Raw genomic sequence first — 26369 nt, forward strand, 5'->3', positions numbered from 1 at the left:
AACAACCGGATTTAATTCTTAGATTGCATGATTTTTTTGTTCGACTTTCTTTTGGATTAATCATAAACTCTTGGATTAATTTGGCTTTCTTGGGCTTGTCAATCTCGTTGTGGGTTTCGTAATCAACGTTGCTATGGGGTTCGCATCAGTTGGTATCAAAGCCAGGTTCCAAATTAATTGAAGGTTATATCTTTTCATTACTTGTTAAGTCTTTTCTTGTTTTCTTCATTCTTCCCAATTTCTATTGTCGTTCTTCATGTCATTAAGTCTTTCTATTTCTTCTTCATCATTCTTGTGTTCTTCGTCGTTTGAGTCATTCTTGTGTCGTTAAATTATTGTCAATTTCAATTCATTGAGTTGTTGGTAGCTTAATCGTATTTCATTACAAAAGGTCAAAAAAAGTACTGATCATCGTACGGTTACTGCTCATCCGTACAATACACAAAAAAATGATATTATTATTTCTTATTTTTACTATCAGCACAAAAATATCTCTCAAACTGTGTGATTTGGGCTATTCCATTGTGTCAATTCTTCACTTAACTATTGAGTCTATTCACATATTCTTGTCAACACAATCATCTATTCCACCTAATTCAATTCTTTGAGTCTCGGGTTCTTGGTTATTATTCGGTTTGTTGAATTCCTGGTAAAACACTTGATTTAGTTTACTTGTTCTTTGAAGTGCTTGGAGGGAGACTTTGAGTGGTAAGAGGCCGAGTGGTGAATTTAATAGAGGGAAAAAGCCATACTGAGTGTTTTCGAGTGATATATTTGTGAGGCATATAAATTTGTGGGACATGATGTCGGAAAGGGAAAGTTCTAACTCAAGTCGAAATGGTAATGACAACAATGCATCGAAGGACATGATACGGAGGTTTGAACGGGTACTTGGTGATGTTAGGGAGAAGGTGGATAGGCAAGGGGAATGGATGGCGCAAATAGGCACCATAATCGCTAATCTTAGCCGGGGACAAGTGGAGATGTCTAATGCTAGGGGGTCGGGTAGGCGTGAATCTAGGAGAGGAAGGTGGGATGGGTATCGTGGTAATGAGGATGATTTTGATGAAAATGACATTGATATGGGTCGAGCAAGGTATGGGGGGATAGGATGGAAAGACGGGGTAAAAATAACTTGGGAGATGAAGTAGATGAAAATCTGGGGAGTATTAAAATGACTATTCCATAATTTAAGGGGAGAAGCGATCCGGAAGCATATTTAAAGTGGGAAATGAAGGTTGAGATGATTTTCGAGTGCTATAATCATTCGGAGGAGAAAAAGGTAAAATTGGCAGTGCTTGAATTTGTAGATTTCGCAATATCTTGGTGGGATCAAGTACTTACATCACAGCGTAGGGGTCGGGAAAGGCCAATTAGCATTTGGGATGAGTTGAAGACGTTGATGAGGATGAGGTTTGTTTCGAGTCACTATTATAGGGAAATCCATCAAAAATTGCGAGGTTTTTATCAAGGGTCAAAAAGCGTAGAGAATTATCACAAGGAGATGAAAATTCTTATGATTTGGGCTAATGTGGAGGAAGATCAGGAAGCTACCACGCACGGTTCTTGGATGGGTTAAATCGGGATATTGCAAACATTGTAGAGTTGCAACAATATGTGGAAATCGAGGACATGTTACTTGTGGCAATGAAGGTTAAGAGACAACTGAAGAGGAAGGGGACGTCTAGGAAACCATTGGGTACTTCGAATTCTAATTCAACATGAAAATCGAAGTGAGATGACAACAATAAAAATGGGGCTACACCTAAAGATAAAAGTGATTGGGAAAAGGGCAAGGATGAAAACGCTAGCAAACCAATATCAAAATTGGAGGCATAACCGTAGCAAAATCGGGACTTTAAATGTTTTAGGTGTTCGGGAATGGGACATATTGCTTCTCAATGCCCAAACAAACGGGCGATGGTGTTGCGGGATAATGGGGAGATAGTGAGCGATAGTGATGGCGAGTTTGATGACATGCCGACGTTGGAAGATGTTAGTGAAGACGAAAAAGTTGAAGGGCCAGTTGGGGATCTACTAGTCACGAGACGAGCTCTTACTACTCACGTCAAAGCAGATGACTTGGAGTTGTAACGGGAAAACATTCTCCACACTCGATGTCACGTCAACAATACGGTATATCGTGTTATAAATGATGGTGGTAGTTGCACTAATGTAGTTAACGTATCTCTTGTAGAAAAGCTGGGTTTAACATTGTTGAGACACCCGAGACCTTATAAATTGCAATGGTTGAATGAGAGTGGCGAGGTGAGGGTGAATCGAAGAGTGTTAATATAAGGATGAGTTAGTGTGTGATGTGGTACCAATGCAAGCGGGACATATTTTATTAGGGCGACTATGGCAATACGATAGGAAGGCTATGCATGATGGATACAAAATTCGACATAGTTTCATTAAGGATAGAAGGACCATTACTCTTGTGCCATTAACACCGGCGCAAGTTTATGAGGACCAACTAAAATTGAGAAGTGAGGAAGAGAGGAGAGTCAAGGAGTTAGAAAAAAATGAGAGAAAGTGGTGAGTTAGAGAAAAAGAGAGAAAATATTGAGATAGCCACTAGAGAGAAAAAGAGAGAACAACCACAAAAGAGAAAAAAAAAGAGAGTGTTTCGAGAGAAGAGAGAAAATACAAGCGAATTTCTTTGCAAAAGAGAGTAATTTGAGGAGGGCGGTAGTTGAGAGAAAAGAGACGATCTTGTTCGTTTATAAGGAATCATTCCTCAATTTTGAGGAAACTAATCCACCCCTCCCTAGTTTGGTTAAGTCTTTGTTGCAGGAATTCGACGATATATTTTCGAAGGATGCACCAAGTGGATTGCCGCCTATTCGAGGCATTGAACATCAAATTAACTTCATACCCGGAGCTGTCATTCCAAATCGACCGGCTTATTGAAGTAATCTCGAGGAGACTAAGGAGCTTCAAAGGCAAGTGGAGGAGTTGATAAGCAAATGATACGTGAGGAAAAGCATGAGTCCTTGTGCGGTACCGATTTTGCTTGTGCCAAAAAAGGATGGAACATGACGAATGTGTGTGGATTGTAGGGCTATCAACAACATAACGGTAAAGTATCGTTACCCTATACCTAGGTTAGATGACATGCTTGATGAATTACATGGTGCTTGCATATTTTCTAAAATTGATTTAAAAAGCAAGTATCATCAAATTCGTATGTGGGAGGGTGATGAATGGAAAACGACTTTTAAAACTAAATATGGTTTATATGAATGGTTGGTTATACCGTTTGGACTTACAAATGCACCTAACACTTTTATGCACTTAATGAATCATGCTTTACGTGCCTTTATGGGAAATTTTGTTATAGTTTGATTTTGACGACATCTTAATCTATAGCAAAGATCTAGGAGAGCATTTGGAACATTTAACATGTGTGCTAATTGTTTTAAGGATAGAACAATTCTATGCTAATCTTAAGAAATGCACGTTTTGTATGGATAGAGTTATATTTCATGGATTTGTGGTTAGTGCTAATGGGGTAGAAGTAGACGATGAAAAGATAAAAGCTATTAGAGAGTGGCCAACACCTAAAAGCATAACGAAAGTTAGGAGTTTTCATGGTTTGGCTAGCTTTTATAGGCGTTTTGTGAACGATTTTAGCACTATCACCGAACCACTCACGGAAGTAGTTAAAAAGAGTGTATGTTTTCATTGGGGTGAAGAACAGGAACTTGCATTTAATACTATTAAAGGTAGATTGTGTGAAGCACCTGTTTTGACATTATCTAACTTTGACAAAATATTCGAGATTGAGTGTGATATATCAGGAATAGGGATTGGAGCAGTTTTAAGGTAGGATCGGAGGCCTATTGCATATTTTAGGGAGAAATTGAGTGGAGCTATTTTAAATTATCCTACATATAACAAAGAACTTTATGCACTTGTTCGAGCTTTGGAGACTTGGCAACATTATTTATGGCCGAAGGAGTTCGTAATACACACCGATCATGAGTCACTAAAACATTTGCAGGGACAAGGTAAATTGAACAAGAGGCATGTGTGGTGGATGAAATTCATTGAGACGTTTCCATACGTTATTCAGTATAAGCAAGGTAAGGAAAATGTGGTGGCGGATGCGTTGTCGCGAAGGTATGTATTGCTAACTACCCTTGATTTTAAGTTACTTGGGTTTGAACATATTAAGGAATTGCATGAAAAAGATGTTGATTTTTTGGATATTTATTTGTCATGCATTAAAGGGGTGATTGATAAGTTCTTTAGGCATGAGGGGTATTTATTTCGGGAAAATAGGTTATGTGTTCCTAATTGTTCTATTCAGGAGTTGTTAGCAAGGGAGGCACATAATGATGGATTGATGGGATACTTTGGGGTTCAAAAGACTTTATATGTATTGAAGGAGCATTTTTATTGGCCTAAGATGAAAAGTGATGTTGAGCGAATTTGTAGTCGATGCATAGGTTGTAAAAGGGCTAAGTCTAAGGTTTTACCTCAAGGTTTGTACACACCTTTACCTACACGTAGTGAGCCTTGGGTTGATATCTTGATGGGCTTTGTTTTTGGTTTACCTAGGACTAAGAGAGGTCAAGATTCTATTTTTGTGGCTGTAGATAGGTTCAGCAAAATGGCTAATTTTATACCATGTCACAAAACGGACGACACCACGAACATTCCTGACTTATTTTTTTAAAGTGATTGTGCGTTTACATGGGGTTCCTAGAAACATTGTGTCGGATCGGGATGTCAAATTTTTAAGTCACTTTTGGAGAGTTTTGTGGGATAAGTTAGGCACTAAATTACTATTTTCCACAACTTTTCATCCACAAACGGATGGTCAAACCGAGGTAGTGAATAGAACCATGACACAATTGTTGTGCACAGTAATCAATAAAAATTTAAAAAGTTGGGAGGAGTGTCTACCATTTGTTGAATTTGCATACAATTGAGCTGTTCACTCTACTACGTCATATTCTCCATTTGAAATTGTATATGGTTTTAATCCACTAACTCCTTTGGATTTAATTCCTTTACCTATGAATGAATGTGGTAGTTTAGATGGTAAAAAGAATGCGGAATTGGTTAAGTCACTCCATGAAAAGGTAAAAGCGTAAATTCAAAACAAAAGTAAGTTGGTTGCGTCGCAGGCGAACAAAGGTAGGAAGCGCGTGACATTCGAGCCAGGAGATTGGGTTTGGGTGCACTTTAGGAAGGAACGATTTCTGGAGCTAAGGAAGTCCAAGTTGCAACCGAGGGGCGATGGTCCATTTCAAGTTATTGAAAAGATAAACGATAATGCATACAAGTTGGACCTTCTAGGTGAGTATAATGTTTTGGTTACTTTTAATGTATCTGATCTCTCTCTGTTTGATGCAAGTTCAGATTTGAAGACGAATCCTTTTGAAGAGGGAGGGGATGATATGATCCAGGAGTCGAGCCCGACGAAGGCAAGTGCGAGATGAGACTCGTTGATAGTCGATGGCAGACCGATGACGCGATCAAAGACAAGACGAGTCAACGAGGTGATGGGATTGCTCATTAAGGGAATGATTGAAGACACCATGTTCAGGACTCAAAATGGAGCAACTTTCATTTTTGGGTTGAAGGTCGAATCAACTTGGATCAATTTAATATCGATGGCTGAAATCGGAGGGAAATTTTAAGCCTGTGCGGTTGCACAAGCATACAAGCTCGCAGTCACACGGTGGTCTACCGAAACTCAAAGGAGGCATTTTGTTTAAACCATGCGACCGCATGGAATTGCACGTTGCGGTCGCATTGGCCAATTTTTGGACGAATTTCCTATTTTTGGTATTTTTTTATATTTTATTAGTTTTTTATTCTTTTCCATACTTTGGGAATCATGCTCGACTTTTGCATGATTTTTACCTAATTTTTTAGGTTTAGTATAAATTGAAGTTTTCATTCAATTGTAAGAACAACTTTTGACATATCTGATATTGAATTAAAGTGAGGCGTATTGTCTTCTCTTCATCGTTCTTCATTGAACAACTTCGAACTTATCAAGTGATAATTTGTGGCATTCAAACAACCGAATTCAATTATTGGATTGTGTGATCAAGGGGTCTTTCAAGCGTCGTTCTTGTTGGATTTTTTTGTTCGACTTTCTTTTAGATTAATCCTAAACTCTTGGATTAATTTGGCTTTCTTGGATTCGTTAATCTCATTGTGGGTTTTGTAGTCAACGTTGCTACGAGGTTCACACCAAGATCACTGACTTTCCACTAGTACTAGCATTGTCGGCTGACTTCTTTGCCTCTTTTTCCTACGACTCTCACTTGATAAGTCCGGTTGAATCGGCTTCTTGTACTGGACATTGTTCATGTATGGCATGGCCATTTCTGTTTCCAATGGTTCCAGGTCACAAATCACAATCTACAAAAGTGTATATTAGAAAAAGTGTAATCATAATAGTTCAGTATACTGGTAACAAGGTTTACTGATGTATTACATCAAGATTTGCGAAGCAGTCAGCTCCTTCCAACTTAGCAACAGAAGGTTGTTCATCTGCCATCCAATTCATGATTCGGGGATGTGTCTTTGATGTTCGTGTGACAAAAATTCTATCTAGACTTGGAAAAGTATCATAAATCCATACTTGAAAGGCTACCAACATACCTCGTAGCCTGTAATGTCGAGTTCTCCTATTCAACCCATCTTTCAATGAACCCAAGGGAATGTTAAATAATAATTTGTCCTATAGGAATCTGTTCATTGCATCGAAGTCCTCAACTAGGGCAAACAAGTAGTTGTCAACAACTTTCTTGTAATCTCTAGGAAAGAGATAGGCAGTGAGGAAATACAACGCACCCATCCCAGCAACGTCGTCATTCAGTAGAGCTTCGACAAGATCCAAGTCCGACATTTGACACGCAGAGAAGAATGTGGACTTGATGTCTTCATGTGTTACAGTATCCACTTGAGAAAAGTATTTTCTCTTCAGTTTTGATGTTCTACTGTCATACATTTGTTTATCACACTCTCCATGACATCTCAGGCCTGTGGCTAAACAGAACTCGGAGATGGAAAACCTCACATACCTTCCAGCCACATAAAACCACATATCTTCGTTGTTCGGCTGATAAACCTGTCTCAGAAGGAAGAAGTGAATCAGTTGTGGTTGTATCATGAACTCGTCGCACTTTAGAAAATGAGCAAAACAGGTTCCCATTAATATACGTTTCTGTGGTCGGCTTAAGCTTGTCTGAATGGTATTCAAGACATATTTACAGACTGAGGTTGTAATTTTTCCAGGAAATCACCTGTCTTTTGGTATTATGAATTGCCAGGCCTGTATTGAAATTGTAGACAATGTTAAACACTTTTACTGAAAGAAATCACACACAGATGATATGTTACAACACAAAGAGATTCAATTAATAACATGCTTGTCTAACAGGTCACATATGTATACACATGTACACTCTGGTCAGTAAGTTGAATAAGGTCACAGATCTTCATTGTTAAAACCCTCAAGTCACATATTCAGTCAGCTCAGGTCACAAATCTATTCATTGTTAGTACTTCCAATTCACATACATTCGAGTCAAGTCACAGGTCACATTGTTAGTACTTTTGACACCTCCCAACATATAAGACATCAAAATTAAAAGCACAAATACAATCCCATACACATGCCGCATTGTCACTAACAAACCAATAACTGGAAGGCATGTAATAAAATCAACATTTTGATTTATATCACATCACAGCAGTTCACAGATATGTGTATTAGTTTTCAATGAAATGAATAAGGTCACAGATTAGATCAATTCATTGTTAGCACTTCCAAGTCACATACACGGAGCTCAGGTCATAGATCATCTACCATGATCACATACACGGAGCTTGAGTCACAGATCATCCTCTAAGATCACGCAACATATTAGACATCTAATTATAAGCACGAAGGAATTTCCATACACATACTATTCACACCCAAAAACCCTAGGTCATGCCCAATACCGAATTTACTTCAATCAACTACATTTCATAGAATGCCTAAATATCCAACATGTTTTTTCATTGATCGATTAAAAAAAATAAAAAAAAATTAAGGAAATAATGTTGTTCGATTGGCCTTTTCACTTGGTCACAGACACCGAATGCATTGGGGTTTCCATTGCGCTGTCCTGTGACCTCATTTTGCTTCTTCTTCTTCTTGTGTCTTCGAGATTAATAACCCATCTTGCACCCTTCGATTTCACCATTAAATTTCATTTTTTAGGGCAACGAAAGGGATGTACTCAACACGATGATTCTTGCACAAATTGAATTCGACAATGGTGAGATTGTAGGGTAACTAAATGGCGATATCTGGACTCTGGGTGGATGAGTTCGAACGAGCGAGTGTTTGGAGATGATGGGAAATCGTGGGAGAACAAAGAAAGGGTTTGGAGATTACATAAAATCATGGGGGCAGAGAGAGAGAGAGGAGATCATTGATATGGTAGTTAAGAAAATTGTAATTTGAATTACGATAATTAAGGAAACGCGTCATTAGTTAATATACACATCGACTAATTATTAAATGATAAAAAATAAATATTTCACATTTAGTAATTATATAAAAACCTGACATGTGCATAAAAAACTTCACCACCTAATGTTTGCATCCCAATCTTTAAACAGTTGGGACGGTGTAATTTCCACTAAAATTAAGAGCAACACCTTTTTGAATATTCCATTGTAATTGTTTTGGATTATCTGATGATTATGCAAATGCATTAGCCATTGAGAGCAACACCTTCCAATTTTCTCAGAATTTACTAAATTTTCAATGATTAAAGGTGTTGTAAGTATATTTTCCGATTCTAATTTCTAAGTTGCCTGCATAACTTTGTAACAAAAGCAATTTTTTTTCCCCGAATTGGGAGATAGCATCAATTATGCACCTAGTAAACATTTTGCATAAACGGGCCCTGGTTGGTATGTGATGTATAGACAATTGTATAAAAAGTTGTTATAAAATATATTAAATTATTTTAATTTCAATTATTACTATGTGCCAAAAATAAAATAAAAAATACTATGTGCCAAAAATAAAAAATAAAAAAAAATACCTTAAGTGCCTCGTAATAATAAGTCGCCTAGAGCCAAGGCGGGCCTTACTTAAAGGTAAAGGTTAAAACTTCAATACAAATGCAGTGGTGACGTGGGTGGGTGTTTTTATTGGAGTGGTTACAGTAATAAGAGACTGAGGGTGTTGTCGTAGCTACATGAAGAGGGTGGTGGGATGTTTCACGATTGAGACTGCGAAGGCAGTGGCTTTTAGAGAGGGACTTCTTTTTTGCTGCGTGAAATGGACACCATCTACTAGTGGCTGAAAATCATAGCTTGCCGATAGTCGAAAGCTTGGCATGCAATTTTCGGTTTGCATCAAATGAGAAGTTGTTGAGTGATCTCTCTAGTTTGTTGTAGGAAGGCAGTGTATCTTGTCATCTTGTACCTCATGAAGAGAACAAAGAGGTCCACGATTTTGTTTCATGATATTAGGTTGGATGGTTTTCAGAAAAATGATGCAATAATTAATGTACAGTTCTATGTAGTCATGAATGGAATAACCACCGCATCAAAGATTCTAAAGAAGAAAATGAAGAAAATTACATAAAAAACACCGAGAAATGATATATAACTCAGTGTACGTTGAGGATAATCATTTCTCTAAAATCTGTTGATTGGGTTAAATAATCAGCCGCCTAGAAAAGTACCATTAACTTTCTTGTTTGCTGAGGCAGACAAAAACTTCATGCAGATTGGAGCATTAACACCGGCTAACGATAGAACGGCAACTGGAATTGCCCATAAAGATTCATCACAAAGAAGGCTTGATGCAACAGCAAGTCCAAGTTCTTTTTCCTGTTTTTTGTTCTCTCTATCCCAAATGAACAGAATCAAGCACCCAATGCACCTGTCTATGGTAAAATAAGCACCAAGATTGAATGGAATAGCCATGCACATTGGACTAACAATAAACTTGTAAATTTTGTACTTAGTTTCAAACTTCTTTAGAACCTTAGTTATCAGATTTATCACCATAGCTGCAATAGAACATCTGACTGTGAGTTTGGCATAATTTTTCGAGAGGGGAGAGAAACCTCAACCCTAAGAAGGGCAATTTCATGGTACATGAAGGCGAACGGTACATGATAAGATCTGTTGGGGTCTTTCACATTGTATGCTGTAAGGGAGAGGAATCATCAACCACCAAGGCGATATACAGGCTCAGTTTACCAAAATCCGAATCAATACCAAAGCAAACGACCCAAGAACACCACAAAGGTTTCATCGATGGTTGCTAAGCTTTTTGCCACTTCAAGAACACAACAAAGGGGAGAAATATCACCAAGATATATGCCCTAAAGAAAATGGCAAAAAATGGAGGTGGTAAGGACGAGAGAGATCACGCGGGGAGGAGAAAGAGACACCGAGTCTTGTTTCTTACATAGTGGTGTGAAGAACAAAGATAATATATTGGACCAAGTCACAAAATATGGTAAGTTAGGTTTTAGGTAATGGGTCAAGACCCAATAACATATAAGTAGACAATAGTGTGGGCCTCAAAAATAGCTAGCCATCCAAATAGGTGAAAACATGGCCCATGAGCAACACAATTTAATTAGCTGCTTCAAATGGTCCAATCTCTTTGTTGGGTCTGGTCATTACAATTTGTTATTGATTTATTGCTTAGTCATATCGCAATCATCGATTGATAATTAATAAACGGTTTACATCATCGCCCAGGAGGTCATTTAACAACAATATGTCCAACAACCTCCACCTTGGTATCAAAAGACCGACAAAAAAAGAATGTTTCCCATTAGTGACACCTCTAACGAAAAATCAATAAAATTGAAAATCAATTACCTGTGGTAGAACCTTCGTGCCCATATCGGAAGGGTTGTAGTGTGTGTGGACCTTTTCAAGTCTTACCCTCTTGAGATATTATATCTCTAATGAAGTGGAGTCTAACATCAATGTGTTTAGTGCGTTCGTGAAAAACGAGATTCTTGCATAAATGTATAGATGACTGATTATCAGAATACACTACCACATAATCATTCAAGACACAGTTCATGGAGTAGGCCTCTAAGCCATAGAGCTTCTTTAATAGCTTCAATAGTGGCAATACATTCTGATTCTGTAGTGGATGATGCAACAATGTTTTGTAATTTTGATTTCCAACTAACACATGAATAAGATAAGGTAAACATGTAAGACAAAGTCGATTTCCCACCATCCCTATCTCCCGCATAATCAGCATCTATAAAACCCTTCAATTTTATACCTTCTTTATTAGTACTAAACCTCAAACCTACATCACTCGTACCCTTCAAGTACCTTAATAGCCACTTTAACGCTTCCTAATGTTCAGGGCCCAGATTAGCCATGTATCTACTGAGAGTACTAACAGCAAAACCCAGATCTGATCTAGTACAAACCATCAAATACATTATAGAACCAATCACGTTAAAGTATGGCACTCTACTCATATATTCTACTTCAAGCTCATTGCAAGGGAATTGTTCTTTCGATAAAATAAAATGATTAGCAAGAGGCAACATGACAGGTTTGCAATCACTCATATTAAATTTCTTCAATACTTTAGATATGTATGAGGACTGATGCAAGAACAAAACGGAATTTGGCCAATCTCTTTCTATTTTCATGTCTAGGATTCTCTTAGCTTTACCTAGGTTTTTCATGTCAAATTCACCACTTAGTTTTGTTTTTATATTATTTATCCACTTAGAGGAAGAAACAATCAAGAGCATGTCGTCCACTTAAAGCAACAAAAATAGATAATTATCGTCAGTCTCATTGTGTTGAAAATATAAGCAATGATCAAATTTACTTCTTTGTAACCCTATAGTGAGTACAAAGGAATCAAATCTCTTGTACCACTGTCTATGACATTGTTTTAACCCATACAAGACCTTCTCAAAAAACACACATAATCAGATTTTGACTTATTCTTAAAACCTTTTGATTGATTTATGAAGATTTGTTCATTAAGCTCACCATGTAGAAAAGCAATTTTTACATCAAGTTGTTCAAGTTCCTAGTCAAAATGCGACCAAGGCAAGTATGACCCTAATAGTGGTGTACTTAACAACTATTAAAAAAATCTCATTATAATCAATGCCCTCTTTCTGTGCGTAACCTTTAGCCACTGGCCTAGCTTTAAACCTTAAGGGTTCTGAGCTACTAGTACCTTCCTTAACCTTAAACACTCATTTGCAATCGATGATCGATTTGTTCTTAGGCCTAGGTAATAGCTCCCAAGTCTGATTCTTTTCTAGAGAACTCATCTTTTCTTTCATTGCCTTAAGCTACTCCTTGAATTGATCACTACCTATCGCCTCTTCAAAGGTTTTTGACTCTTTATCAGCTAGTTCTTCATAACTAAAATGGGCGAAAGCTAATTCATATTCAAAATTGAACCTTCTAGGTTCTCTCGTCTATCTCCTCTCTCTATCCCTAGCTAGATTATAATTAGTTAAGGGATTTTCTTCCTTAAGGTGTTTTTCTATCACTACTTCGTTACCGTTCTCCACTTCAAGTTCTTGAACCTGAATCTCTACCTCATTAGGAGTAGTAGGGATAGGTGTACTAAGTTTTCCTAACTCCACCTTAAATCGATCTCTCTCCTCACCTTGTTCAGTTTCACTCACAGGTTCGATTTTTCCTTTAATACACGGCATTTCATTCTCGTTAAATGTGACATCCCTACTTACGATGATCTTAACCCCCTTTTGACTTCTATCGCATAATTTGTATCCTTTAATACCCTCGGGATACCCTAGAAAGACGTACTTTCTAACTCTAGGTTCCAGCTTTCCCTCGTTTTGATGAGAAAAAGCGGCACAGCCAATAGTTCTAAGTATAGAATAATCACTCAATTTACCCGACAATCTCTCATGCGGAGCGTCACCATTCAATGCAGCAAATGGAGTGAAATTAATCAAATAACAAGCAGTCATAACAGCTTCACCACAAGAAGATTTGGGGACACCAGAACTTAACATCATGCAATGCACTTTATCAAGTATGGTTCTATTCATCCTTTTAGTTACCCCGTTTTGCTGAAGAGTGTAAGGAACAGTCTTATGTCTAGTTATGTTATTTTCTTTACACTACTATCAAATTCCATGTTGCAAAACTCTAGGCTGTTATCTATCCTTAAAAGTTTGATTTTCTTGCCAGTTTGATTGTCCACTTGTTTCTTCTAGTTATTGAAGTTATAGAAAGTCTTAGATTTATCTTTCAATAGATAGACCCACACCTTCCTAGTATAATCATCGATAATAGATAGGAAATACCTATTCCCACCTGATGTCGATTACTAGCAAGACCCCACAGATCAGAATGCACATATTCAAGCATATCTTTAGCTTTATAAACACTCGTGGAGAATGAAGTTTTATGATACTTACCAATCACACAGTGATCACAAAATGACAAATTTGACACACAATCATTACCAAATGCACATTTTTATTAAGTAGCTTAAGTCACTTAATGCCTATGTGTGCAATTCTATTATGTCGTGTGTGTGATCAGTCTTGGTAGAAGAGATAGAGGAGTTCAAACCTCTAATCACTTCCCCAGTAGTGATATAGATATCGTTTTTCTTAGTTCCTTTTCTTTACACTACTATCAAATTCCATGTTGCAAAACTCTAGGCTGTTATCTATCCTTAAAAGTTTGATTTTCTTGCCAGTTTGATTGTCCACTTGTTTCTTCTAGTTATTGAAGTTATAGAAAGTCTTAGATTTATCTTTCAATAGATAGACCCACACCTTCCTAGTATAATCATCGATAATAGATAGGAAATACCTATTCCCACCTGATGTCGATTACTAGCAAGACCCCACAGATCAGAATGCACATATTCAAGCATATCTTTAGCTTTATAAACACTCGTGGAGAATGAAGTTTTATGATACTTACCAATCACACAGTGATCACAAAATGACAAATTTGACACACAATCATTACCAAATGCACATTTTTATTAAGTAGCTTAAGTCACTTAATGCCTATGTGTGCAATTCTATTATGTCGTGTGTGTGATCAGTCTTGGTAGAAGAGATAGAGGAGTTCAAACCTCTAATCACTTCCCCAGTAGTGATATAGATATCGTTTTTCTTAGTTCCTTTAATGGAAACTAAAGCACCCTTAATCATTTTTAGCATACTATTTCCAATTTTACCAGTGAAGTTATCCTCTTCAAGTCTCCCTACTGAAATCAAATTCCTAGACAATTCAGGAATATATCTAACATCTTTTAACGTGTACACAAAACTCGTGTCAAATTTTACATTTATGTCACCAATTCCAGCAATAGTATAGGCAAATTTATCACGCAACACAACATGCCCAACATTATATTCATGCAAGTTATAAAACCAATTCTTTTCAGATGTCACGTGAAACAATGCACCAAAATCAAGTATTCACTCATGTACGTGGGAATTAGCAGTTAGATTCAATTCAGCAGTGTATGCAACTGGACTTGTAAGCATATAGACCTCACCGTTATCTATCTCAGATGTAGAGGATAACACATTTACCTCATCTCTCTCCTTAATCTTTAACTTGCCCTTTTTTTTATAGCAATCTTTTATGAAATGTCCTGTGTTTCCACAGCCATGGCATTTTCTGGCCTTCGTCCTAGATTTTGATCTAGATCTACCATTGCTCTTCTTTTTCCATCCATTGCCACTTGACTCGCCACCACTTTGATATCCATCATGACTATTTTGCCTAAATTGAGTTCTACCTTGCATCATATGTAACTCACCGCTCCTCTTATCGTGTTTTTCAGCCCTTATTTCCATTTTTCTACTCCTAAGGGAGTCTATGACAATTTCAGGTGTCAACGTATCTTTGTCATACTTAATGGCGTTCTTAACTTCCTTATAGGAATCAGGAATCGCATTGACCAAAATTATAGTCTTATAAGTTTCGAACACAGCCTCATCACAATTAACTATATCTTGTACCAACTTGTTAAACACGTCTAAATTGTCATCAAGATCCTTTGAAGGATCCATTTTAAAATTGAAAAAACGTTCAAGCAAGTAAAGTTTATTTGGTATAGACTTAAGCAAATATCAGTCTTCTAATTTTTTCCAAAATTCTTTAGTGGTTTTCGGTTTACCCACATTTCTTAAAACGACGTCAGACAAGTGTAAAATGATTGAGGTATAAGCAAGCTCATCGGCTTCTTCTCTTTGTTCTTTTGAAAAATTGCCTTCAATGGCTTTTGAAGCTTTTTGTTGGACTAAAATGCCCTTCATTTTTGTTACCAAATAGAAAAGTCACCCTTTCCGTTAAAAATCCCCAAATCAAAGTTGTGAGTTGTTATCTTTACACAATAGTCAAAGTGTGCACAAAACACACAAAGTAGTCCTAGGGTTTCAGACAATATACGCTGTTCTAGATTCCCAGTGTTTCGTAAGACTCGCGGTCTTAGATCAAGCGAATGTTCGAAACGGGTAAGGTCACGGTAATTCTAACAGAATTAATAAGCAGAGAAAGTAACAATGCAACAGAAAACTACGTCTAACAGATAATCAGTTTCACGGCAGTTATATCACTAAGACTTAAATACTGATTTAACTAAAAGACAAATACTCAATCAAATAATCAAGAGTACGTAACCCTAATTTCTAGCACAAGCAATGGTTGCCAAGCAATGACAACCCCAAAACCTAATGATCACCCCACATGATAATCTGCTAGTGAAAATTATAAAGGTTTCAGCTAATTTATCAGAGCAGACCTATCTAAGTCCGTAACGTGGAGAGATGCGAATTTGCTGCTTTAGGGCCACCACTATTCACCCTAAAGATTCAGTAAATATAACAATTTCGATCAGCAACAAATGCAAATTGAAGACAGGGGCAAAATCGTCCAAATTTTTTTTTTTGCACAACCTGAAACACTAAACCAAACGCATCAAAATGTTCAGGAGAATGAAATAAACGAAATGACAGAAAAAATCACGCTGTAGGACCTCCCACGCGTCGCTGTCGAACCACCGCGCGTCATCGATCGTCGCAACCATCGTCACCACCACGTGCCACCTTAAGGGGGCACCTCGACCTACTGGTTATGGGTCTGAAGTTCGTTTGTCCAAAAGAGATCTGATTTGGGAGTAATTGAAGGATTTATGGTTAAGTCACTTTGGAAAAATGCCGCCTCTCTCTCGATTTTTGGAATGTTTTAACAGAAATTAAAGCCCTTGGCTTTGATACCAGATGGAAGGGAGAGGAATCATCAACCAACAAGGCGATATATAGGCTCAGTTTACCAAAATCCAAATCAATACTAAAGCAAACGCCCAAGAACACCACATAAGTTTCACCTATGGTTGCTAAGTTTTTTGCCACTTCAAGAACACCACAAAGAAGAGAAATATCACCAAGATATATGCCCTAAAGAAAATGGCAGAAAATGGAGTTGGTGAGGTCGAGAGAGATCACGCAGGGAGGAGAAAGAGACACCAAGTCTTGTTTCTTACATAGTGGCATGAAGAACAAAGAGAATATATTGGACCAAGTCACAAAATATGGTAAGTAGGGATGGCAACGAGCTGAGTCGAGCCGGTTGGCGAACCGAAAATGAAGGCTCGGGCTCTGCTCGAACTTTTTGAAAATGGGCTTTGTTTGGCCCGAGCCGAACCGAGCAAAAGCTTGACCAAAAAATAAAGGCCGAGTCGGCTCGTTTTTTTCCCTCTTTTTTTTTTCTTAAAAGGCAGCAGCTTGCTACCTTTGTAACAAAATTTTTTTTTCGAGCCGGCCCGCGAGCCACACGGGCCGGCTCGGGCTCGGCCAGGCACCCCAAGATGGGGATCGGCTAGAGCTTAGGCTCGATTTGATTGAGCCTCGAGTCGAGCCGGCTCGAGCTTTTTGCGGGCTGAGCCACGGGAGGCCCGAGCCCTCGAACCTTTTTACCATCCCTAATGGTAAGTTAGGTTTTAGATCATGGGTCAAGGTCCAATAACATATAAGTGGACAATAGTGTGGGCCTCAAAAATAGCTAGCCATCCAAATAGGTGAAAACCTGGCCCATGAGCAACACAATTTAATTGGTTGCTTCAAATGGTCAAATCTCTTCTTGGGTCGGGTCGTTACAATTTGGTATTGATTTATTGCTTACTCATATCACAATCGTCGATTGATAATTAATAAACGGTTTACATCGTCGTCCGAGAGGTCATTTGACAACAATATGTCCAACATATGCTTTGCTAAAAACTAGAAGATGAAAGGTGACATGATGCAGCCCGTGGCAGTCCCATAAACTTGGCAAAGAAACATGGCACGTGGAGAGAAAATCGTTAAGTAACCTGTTTTGAAGTCTTGCATCAAATCAGAAGCTGTAGATAGAATGCTCATCATCACACCTCAAGCAGCAAGACAGGCAACAACCCCTCCATGATCAAGACCAGTCCATGCGCTGAACACGAGGATCGAGACCAGTCTGTGAGACCACATCTATAGGCATTACAAAATGCAAGAAATGGAGCAATTGAGTATGCCACTAGTACGCGATACCGTTTCAGTTGGTAGAAGGTAAATGCTACCACGCCAACAGTTAAGGCTGCCAAGATTACATAACCAGTATAGCTAATGAATTTGGTAGTTGATCATTTTAGAGTAAATTCATATTTTGTGATGTTCCAGGAACGATAAGTAAGTGTGATGAAACTGCATCACCAGTTCCCTGGAGTAGTTTCTAGCTTCTGCAGCTTTGTTGTGTGCATCTTCAATGGCAAAAATTGTCTAACGTGATTTCTGTAAGAAAGAAAATATAATAAATAAAGAAGAAAAGAGCTAAGAAAGTGACTCAGCCATAATAGTTGCATTAAGATGAGAAAAATGTGGATTTTAGTGTAAAACAAACACATTTGTTGAGAAATAGCATCCATGAATTTTATTGACCGTCCCAATACTGGGGAAGCTCCTTACAGGACCATTTAAGTCCAGAAGCTATCAAATGACAAAAGGAGTCACGCAAGGATGAACAGTGAACATCGTGATATAAAAAGACTGTTTAACAGAGAAAGGAAACCCGTCTTTCCAGAAGTTGGTTTTCAATCCCTCCGGACAGATCATCATCTCCAATTTTCCCATTATCATAAAGCTGATATTGTATTGGTGAACTTACATCAGCAGAAGAAGCCTCCATTATTGTGTCATTCTCATACTTGTACCTATTTGGGAAAACAACATATTTAATGAAAGGCACCCAATAAAACACTCTGCATGCAAAGAAAATAACTTATAGCTATAGAATACAAAGAAACTACATACAAGCTAATTAACCATGCCAAACTTGTAAAGTAGGTCCAAAAAACACATAAACTAGCCCAAGAACCAAAAGATGTAACATTGACTAATGAAATAAATGACGACCGAACTCTGATATGTGCCTTATGGTAAAAGGGTGGATATAACAGAAGGCAAATGCTTGAAATAGAGAATCTCAAATATCTAGAGCATATGAACACCCAGAGCTGGTGCTACTTTATTTTCATTGACGCACATGCTAATCTTATCAACGGGATGCAGCCAATGCTTGGCAAGAAACCTAAGTAACATTGCAATATTTCTTATCAGCAAGTAAGCAGGCAACCAAGATCCAGTCCCAGGAATAGGTCAACAGAAATGTAACAGTCAATACCATGTGTCATAGAAAGAGGGTGATGTACATGAAATAACAGATTCTAGATTTCCAAGAAAATGTAAATGTGATTTTTATGTTAACGGCCTTATCTATACTTAAAAAAATAGGCTTAAAAAGTGTGAGAGAAAGAAAGCTCTTCCATTGAAAATGGAACCACAGTAAGATATTGACAAAACAACCATCAACTTGGCAGTACGAAATCTGACTTTACAAGTTCATTGTCTTAACTTGATATTGCAGAATGCCTTTCTGTTGACCAAAATGGGAAAAAAGCCACACAGCAGACTAGCCAACAAAGAAGCAATGATATTTTTTGAAAGCAAATGAGGAGGCAATCCATAGAATGTAACAGAGAATCCAGTAACAATAGCTGCACAAATGGTATCTGAAAGGAATAGTTAAAAAACCTTATCAATGAATAAAATCCCATCCCTCCATGTATAGATATTGGGTAGGCTTACTGACTTCCTGTTACGCCCCATTTCATACTAGTCAAAAGTCAATATTATTTATTCAAAATCGAAGGTTCAACTGGTCAAAGCCAAGGTCAATTAGGGACTTAGATGAAATTAAATCATTTTATTGGGATTTATTTTACAATTGACAATAATTGAAGGTTTAAGATGGATAAAATGTAATTTTGGGGATCTACTTATATAGAATTTAATGATAAGGATTAAATAATATATTATGTGAGAGTTAGAGGATTTAAATGCAATTATTGGCATGAGTGGATTACAAGTGGCAAATGCTTAATCATTTACTCAATTTTCTCATTTCATACACACACACACCAGCTGAAACAGGAGAAGGAAGCAGAAAAAATCGAGAAAGAAAGAAAAGAGAAAGGAAAGAGAGAAAGAAGAAATGAAAGAAAGGAAAAAAAAAAAGGAAAAAAAAAGTAGGGTTGGCTATTCCAATTTCATCTTCAATTTGACAAATTTCTTGGTATGTTTTATGCTTAATTTTTTTAGGGTTGCAATTTATTGGTTTAATTTCCAGATTGAAGGAAAGGATATGTTTGCAAGCCAATATTTTTGAATTGGAAAGGCTACTTATATTAAGGTATGAAATACCAATTTTGGAAAAAAACCTTGAATTTTTATTTGGGTTTTTGAATTAATATAGTTATCAGGAATAATTGTAGAGATGAAATACTCATCTGAAGGCATGAATTTATGGAGCAAGATGGAAAATTAAATTGATTAAATTATAATTATTAGTTTTACTAGTTTGGAAGAAGGAATTATTTTTATGTTTGGAGTGAAGATTATTTTGATGAATTAGATTTTAATGAAAGGACTAGAAGGTAGAATTAGTTCCAACTATGAAGGAAATTAAAGAATATATCCAAGTGTCGAGAAGTCGAGCATTTCGTACTTAAAGTTAAGAATACTTGGTAGGATGGTTGTTAAATTGGTTATCTTGTATCATATTTCAGGAGATGACGAGTCCATTACTTGGTGAGTAGATATAAAAACTTATTTTTCAGAAATTAATATTTATTAAATTTATGTTAGATTAGAAAATTTATTATTTCAAACAGTTAATTTGACAGCATGATTTTTAGGATAAAGTGGATTTATAGTCAATTATTTTAAAGTTAATTTCAGTTCAGTTAAATCATTTTCTTAGCATGTTACATTCGTATTAAATAGTTCAGCATATTTAAATTATTTTCTAAAAATCACCAGAAAGTACCCAGGTGATTTTACCACAGTCTACACTGGTGTGAATGTGTTTCCACAGTGTATGACTAGTTATGGTGATTTTACCCGCTCTGCACTACTGTGAATGTGTTTTCATAGTGTATGACCAAATTATTAGATTATCAAAGATCTTTGGGACCCACTCTCATACACACATAGGCTTTGGGCCGTGTACTAGGGTGATTAGCCTTTGGGACAGCTCCGCGACGTATGAACAGATTATCATATTATCATATTTGAGTGGCTTTGCCTTGTACATCGAGATTACTCTGTACATGAGTAAGGCTATTCATTGGGTACCTTTTTGGTGGGATTTTTCAGTATTTCTACAGCTTATTACATTTCAGATTATAGAATGCAGTTTTTAGAATAGAGCTTTCAGCTTATAGTATTGATCAGCAACAATATTTCATAGATTTTCACAGATGTCATAGTATTTATATTCGTTACATTTTACAGTTACTTATTTAAAATGAAGAACAAAGAATTTTATGATGTATTCATGTTTGATTGTAAAAACTGTTACCAGATTTCAGAATTTCTTAAAGTTTCAATAGAGTAAGAATTTTCAGAAAAAATGTATAAATGAGAAAAGTATACTTATTTGCAAATCATCCACTCACTGAGTTACAAACTCATGTTTTGCCACCCTTTTTCTGAGCAGATAGTAGCAGAGTTGAGCAGTCTTGGAGCCTGTCAATTCACCTAATTGAGCCACACGTCAGTAGCTGTATAGCCTACTTTATCAGATTATTATTTGATATCTTTAGTACGTTTGGGGACCTTTGGTTGTAGAGTAAAGTTATTATCGATATGCTCGTATTCTATTTGAATAGTTTAGATTTTAAGGGGCTGGTGTACCTTATTTTATATTATATGTATTGATTTGAGGAAAATTGGTAATTTTTCAGGTGATTTAAGTTCATATTTTAGGGGAAATTCTATCAAAATTGTGTTAAAAATATTTTTCAGTCAAGCAAGTCAAGTTACATTGGTGGTAGGTCCAACATTTAGCTGGTATCTACCACCGACGCACGACATGTGTCAGATCTATTAGGATGATTTGGACAAGTCGTGTCAATTGGTATCAGAGCATGGTTCAGTGGTTGTTAAGCTCGAGTAATTAATGAGTTTTTTTTTCGAATAGTATGTCATTGAGATTATTAGCGGTGGCATGGTGGCAGAACTAACAGGCTCCAATGTGGTATTTGAAACTCATATTGGCCTTGATAATGAGGGTACGGCATCTAAGAAACAAGAATGAACTTTATTGATTTGAGCATAATAAGTATAAGGATGTTATTGAGAATTATCCGATGGTAATGGAGTTGTTAGAGTTGTCATGTTGGGGCCATGTTATATTTTCTCTAATATATTAAAAGTTGCACTATATATCCAGCAGCCAGTTAAGTGAAAAGTATAACTTTTCTTCGTAATGAGATTTATTGGGTTATGAGTTTCTTTTATGACTATTAGAGGAAAATGTCATATAGATGCCTTGGATGATAAATATGATCTAATGTTGATATATGTAAAGTTGGTGATATTACGAGATGAAATCACGATTGTTTTGTAAATCTAAAGGATTGTGCTATTATGAGAATTATTGTGGAAATTATGATCATATTTAGTATATGGAGGAAGATGCATATATTAGAAAATCAAGATGTGGAGATATGATAAGGAATCTTGTTTATGACAAATAAATAAATAATGAAACCATATGGAATGTTGATTCCCGACAAAAAATGGTGTTATTAAATATGTTTTACTTTGCGATTTTGAGTAAATTAATGTGATCGTGGCCTACCTTTTGTTGATTCTGGAACAAGCAAGTATCTAGGTTTGTACTTCAACTACTATTGAAAGAAAGAGGATTGGAATTTATGTTGATATGTGTGTATCTAATGGGTGATATGAATAAGAAATAGCATAAAGATGAAGAACACGAGAAAATTAGCATGATTAAATGTTGAGATCATACGATATTAAGATATCGATTTATGATTCCAAAGGGCATTGTGAATGGTAGTGCACTAAATTTATAATTAATGGTACGTCAAAATAATATTGGGATGATATATTTAGAATGCAAAGTGAAATACTCTTCCCATGACCATGATTGGGATTATTGTGTTAGATTAAAATAGATTGAAACGACATGTTAAATTGTAAGTATAAGTTGAGTTCTATGAGTTTTGTGTTGCTATTGGATTACTATCTTTGCAATTGTGATTTTGGATTTCATGAATTAAGAATTTCATTCTCATCGAAGTAATATGATAAGGAATTCATGGATGACATGTTACCTTATTGTCAAGACTAGGATTAAAGAATGTTTATTTTGGATATTAAGGTAACTTAGCTAAGGTTATTCTAGCATAAAACTTTTATAGATATTTGAAGATCAGCAAGGATTTGGATTTACATTGCATTATCGAGGTCATGGCGCTCTAGTGTGGGAAATAAATTTGGTGTCGAGATGATATTTATTAAAAAGGAAAAATGGAATCTTGATGGTATATTCTTGTGTGAAATGTTGCTTGATAGTTATAAAGAGCACTATTTTTGTGATCCTAAGGAAATCAGTATAATCAAATGTTTGAAGTTATACAATGTGACCATAAATAACAAGGTTACATGATATAGTGAATAGCAAGTGAAGAAATGTTATGGTCGTCCTATAGCCAAATAATGTGATGAGATATTTTGGTTATTAATTAACTTTGTCAAGGCCATTTGTGGATTATTATATTATATTACATACAACCTATAAGCTTCGAGCTAAATTTGGAAGTTAAGGTGAATTTAATGAATTTTTAGTAATGTCAAGTTTGGGAGATTTTCGATTGTATTTTTAGATCTCTCAAATAAAGTATTCCATTCTTATCGAGATCTATAAGTTTTGGAACATATGGAGGATGTGTTGGATGGTTTAAAGTCTCAAATGATCATTAAATTTAAATTTTATTAAATTGTGGAATGGTATCTTTAGGTTATAATATTAATTGAAGGTCTTTGTGCAATATACAAGAAGGCTTATGCATTGGTAATAGGTCAATGGCCTCTTTATGGAATAAGAGTATAGAATTATCATGGATTAAATGTTATTATTGTATTTTCATAGAAAGAAAGAGCACCAAAATCTTGTGGGTTTAGAAATGTCAAAAGCTTTGCTATCAGATTACATTATGATGAAATATGTACTCCCGTATCTAAAGCTGATGAGGGCCTGATTTATGATAATGATTTATATTAAGGTTTATAAAGTATGCTGAAGTAAATGATGAATTATGGATATTATTATAGATTGTTAAAGAGGTATGACTAAGACATGTTTTATTGTTGGTTATATTGGGGTTGGAGTTAGAATTTGTGGTGATATATTCTTGCTAGAAACATCGATACTTATATATCACCGTAGTTTAAGGTATATTTCAATTTGAAAGGGTTGAAATGGGTTGAATTGAAGTTGTGTATATATTATCATTGGTTGATATAGAATTAAAAGAAAAGGAACATCATACTGAGCTATCTCAATTATTGTTGGGGATAACTAAAATTTTAGAAAACCATTAATAATTGAAAATTTCGCAGATAATGTTAATTTAGAATTAGAGTAGCTACCCACAATCATTTTTTGATTTGGATTCCAAATATACAGAATGGAGACAAAATGGTATTTGAATCATTGTTGATAGATCGATAAAGGTTACAAGAATTCTTTTCAAATGATATAGTCAGTTCATGAAATGGAATTATTAAATTATAATTAGATAAGATTTCTGTTTATATGGAGTTTGAGTATCTATCTTTGGCTTAGGGAGTTATATAACTAATTGTGTAGCTTCTTGGAATGTTAGACACTACGAGGACAAGTTCAGAAGGCAGGTTATCAACTACATTTGTAGAACCCCAAATAATTCTAGACACCTTAGTGGCAGTAAGATATGAATATTTGATAATTAAAGTATATTTCAGATTTTTAGTCTCATTTGAGACCCATTTTCGACATAGGAAACATTCGATTTGGAAAATGATATTTAAATAAAAGTTGTAGCTCTTTGAGTTAGCTTTCCAATGCACTTTGAATTACCTCAATCGGATATCAGGAGAAGAAGTTATGATAGAAACACTGAAAGCTGTGCAGTGTCAACCGAACTATAACCGGTCGACCGAAATTGCCTGAAATGAAAATTCTCGTTTTTCTCTAGAATTTAAATATTTATTTTCATCAATTATTTTCTCAAAGGGCCACCCACATTTTTGACAATAAAAACCCCACTAAATTGAAGCATTTAACCTCAAACTTAAATGGCACCCATGTTTTCTCTCTTAAATGAAATTTGGCCCTTCATTTGCTTTAAGTTACGGGATATTTACCTATAAATAGAGACCTCATTTCACTCATTTTTTTTCACACCAAAAGCAAGAGCTTTTACATACTAAAGAAAGAGTTTCCAAGAGAGAAAAAGAGGGAGGAAAACTATTTTTCCTAGAAGTTTAAGAAGTGTTTTCAAGCATCAATTCTCAACAGTTTTCAAACATCCAAGGAGTACATTTCTTTCAACATCCAAGTTTCATCAAAGTTTTCAATCCAAGTTTTCAAAGTTTCAAAAACATTAGTTAAGGTAGGTAGAGGTGCAATGTGTTTAATCATGTTAAGTTATAAGTTTTGATTCATACTAATGTTTGTATGTCAAATGGTACTCCGATATGGCATATCCCTCTATGTTAATGGTTGTATGTCAAATGATACTCTGGTACGGCATACCCCTCTATGTTGAAGAAATGTTCGTATGTTAAATGGTGCCCTCGGGTACGGTATACCCCTTCATGTCAAATGGTGCCTCCGGGTACGGCATGTATGAAAAGTTATAAAATTAATATTTTGAAATGTATAACTTGATCACGAATGCACCTATGATATTTATTGAGTTTTTCAACTCACGGATTTAATCTCATCTCTACAGATTGAAGGAATTCTACATCGGGCATGGATGGAGGAGAAGATGGAGAGTGATGCAACGAGCCCATGGAAATCCGGTGAATAAATGATTTGAATTTATTTTTATGAAATGTTTTCCAAAGTTATTTCTTTAAAGTTTTGAATAACGCAGAATGCGAGAACAAGTTATGTTTTATTCAAATAAATTACATTTTGTTGTTTGAAAAATGATTCAGTGTTTTTGTTTAAAGTATTTGAAGTATTGTTATTTAAATTATTATCCGAAGATGTAAGCTTCCGTTAAAACGTATACACTTATTACTAAACCACCGGTTAAGCTAAGTAAAGTAAGTAGCATTTCGGTCCACTAGGGGTCGGCGCGTTACAGCGTGGTATCAGAGCAAGGTTTAGTTGGTCATGTAGACCGAGTATGTTTTTTTTTTAAAACAAAAGGAAAATGAAAAGTTTAAGGTATTTCATGGCATCGTGCATCCATCCATCAATCTCATCCTATGGCCCAGGTATGTTCATGTTTAAAGTTAATGATTATGTTTATGTTATGATGCTTTGATATGATTTAGAGATGTGTTATTTAAAGATATGTAATGGAATTGGGCAAAAGCTAAGAGCTTAAAGGAAATTGCATGATATAAAAGTTTAAATATTTGCATGTTTTCTTTAAGCAAAGAAAAAGTATGATGCATGTGAAAATGCAACAGATATGGCTCGTAGAATGGCTAGGGCATATAGAGAAGCATTGAACCGTAGAATTGCTATTCATTCCTATGAAAACTATGTAACTGATCCGACCCGACCGCTTAGCGAACATGTGTATGACATCTATGAGAGATGCGTGATGGCGGTTAATGCTGGAATGGAGATCAGCATATCGAGGTCATAAATAACCTCACACACTCCCTCCCACCTCAATGGGGAGATATGGGAGTTACGGTTAGAGATGAAATGTTAGAAGGCAACCCAAACCTGTTCGAGTTTGAGAG

At 36.1% G+C, this 26369-nt stretch overlaps 1 pseudogene; it reads right to left on the bottom strand.

Annotated features, from left to right (window-relative positions):
* The window catches only part of LOC111368365, a 99006-nt pseudogene that overhangs the window by 62313 nt on the left and 10324 nt on the right, over nt 1-26369 (bottom strand).

This window comes from Olea europaea, chromosome 19, assembly GCF_002742605.1.
Source record: "Olea europaea var. sylvestris chromosome 19, O_europaea_v1, whole genome shotgun sequence".
NCBI classification, from domain to species: domain Eukaryota; kingdom Viridiplantae; phylum Streptophyta; class Magnoliopsida; order Lamiales; family Oleaceae; genus Olea; species Olea europaea.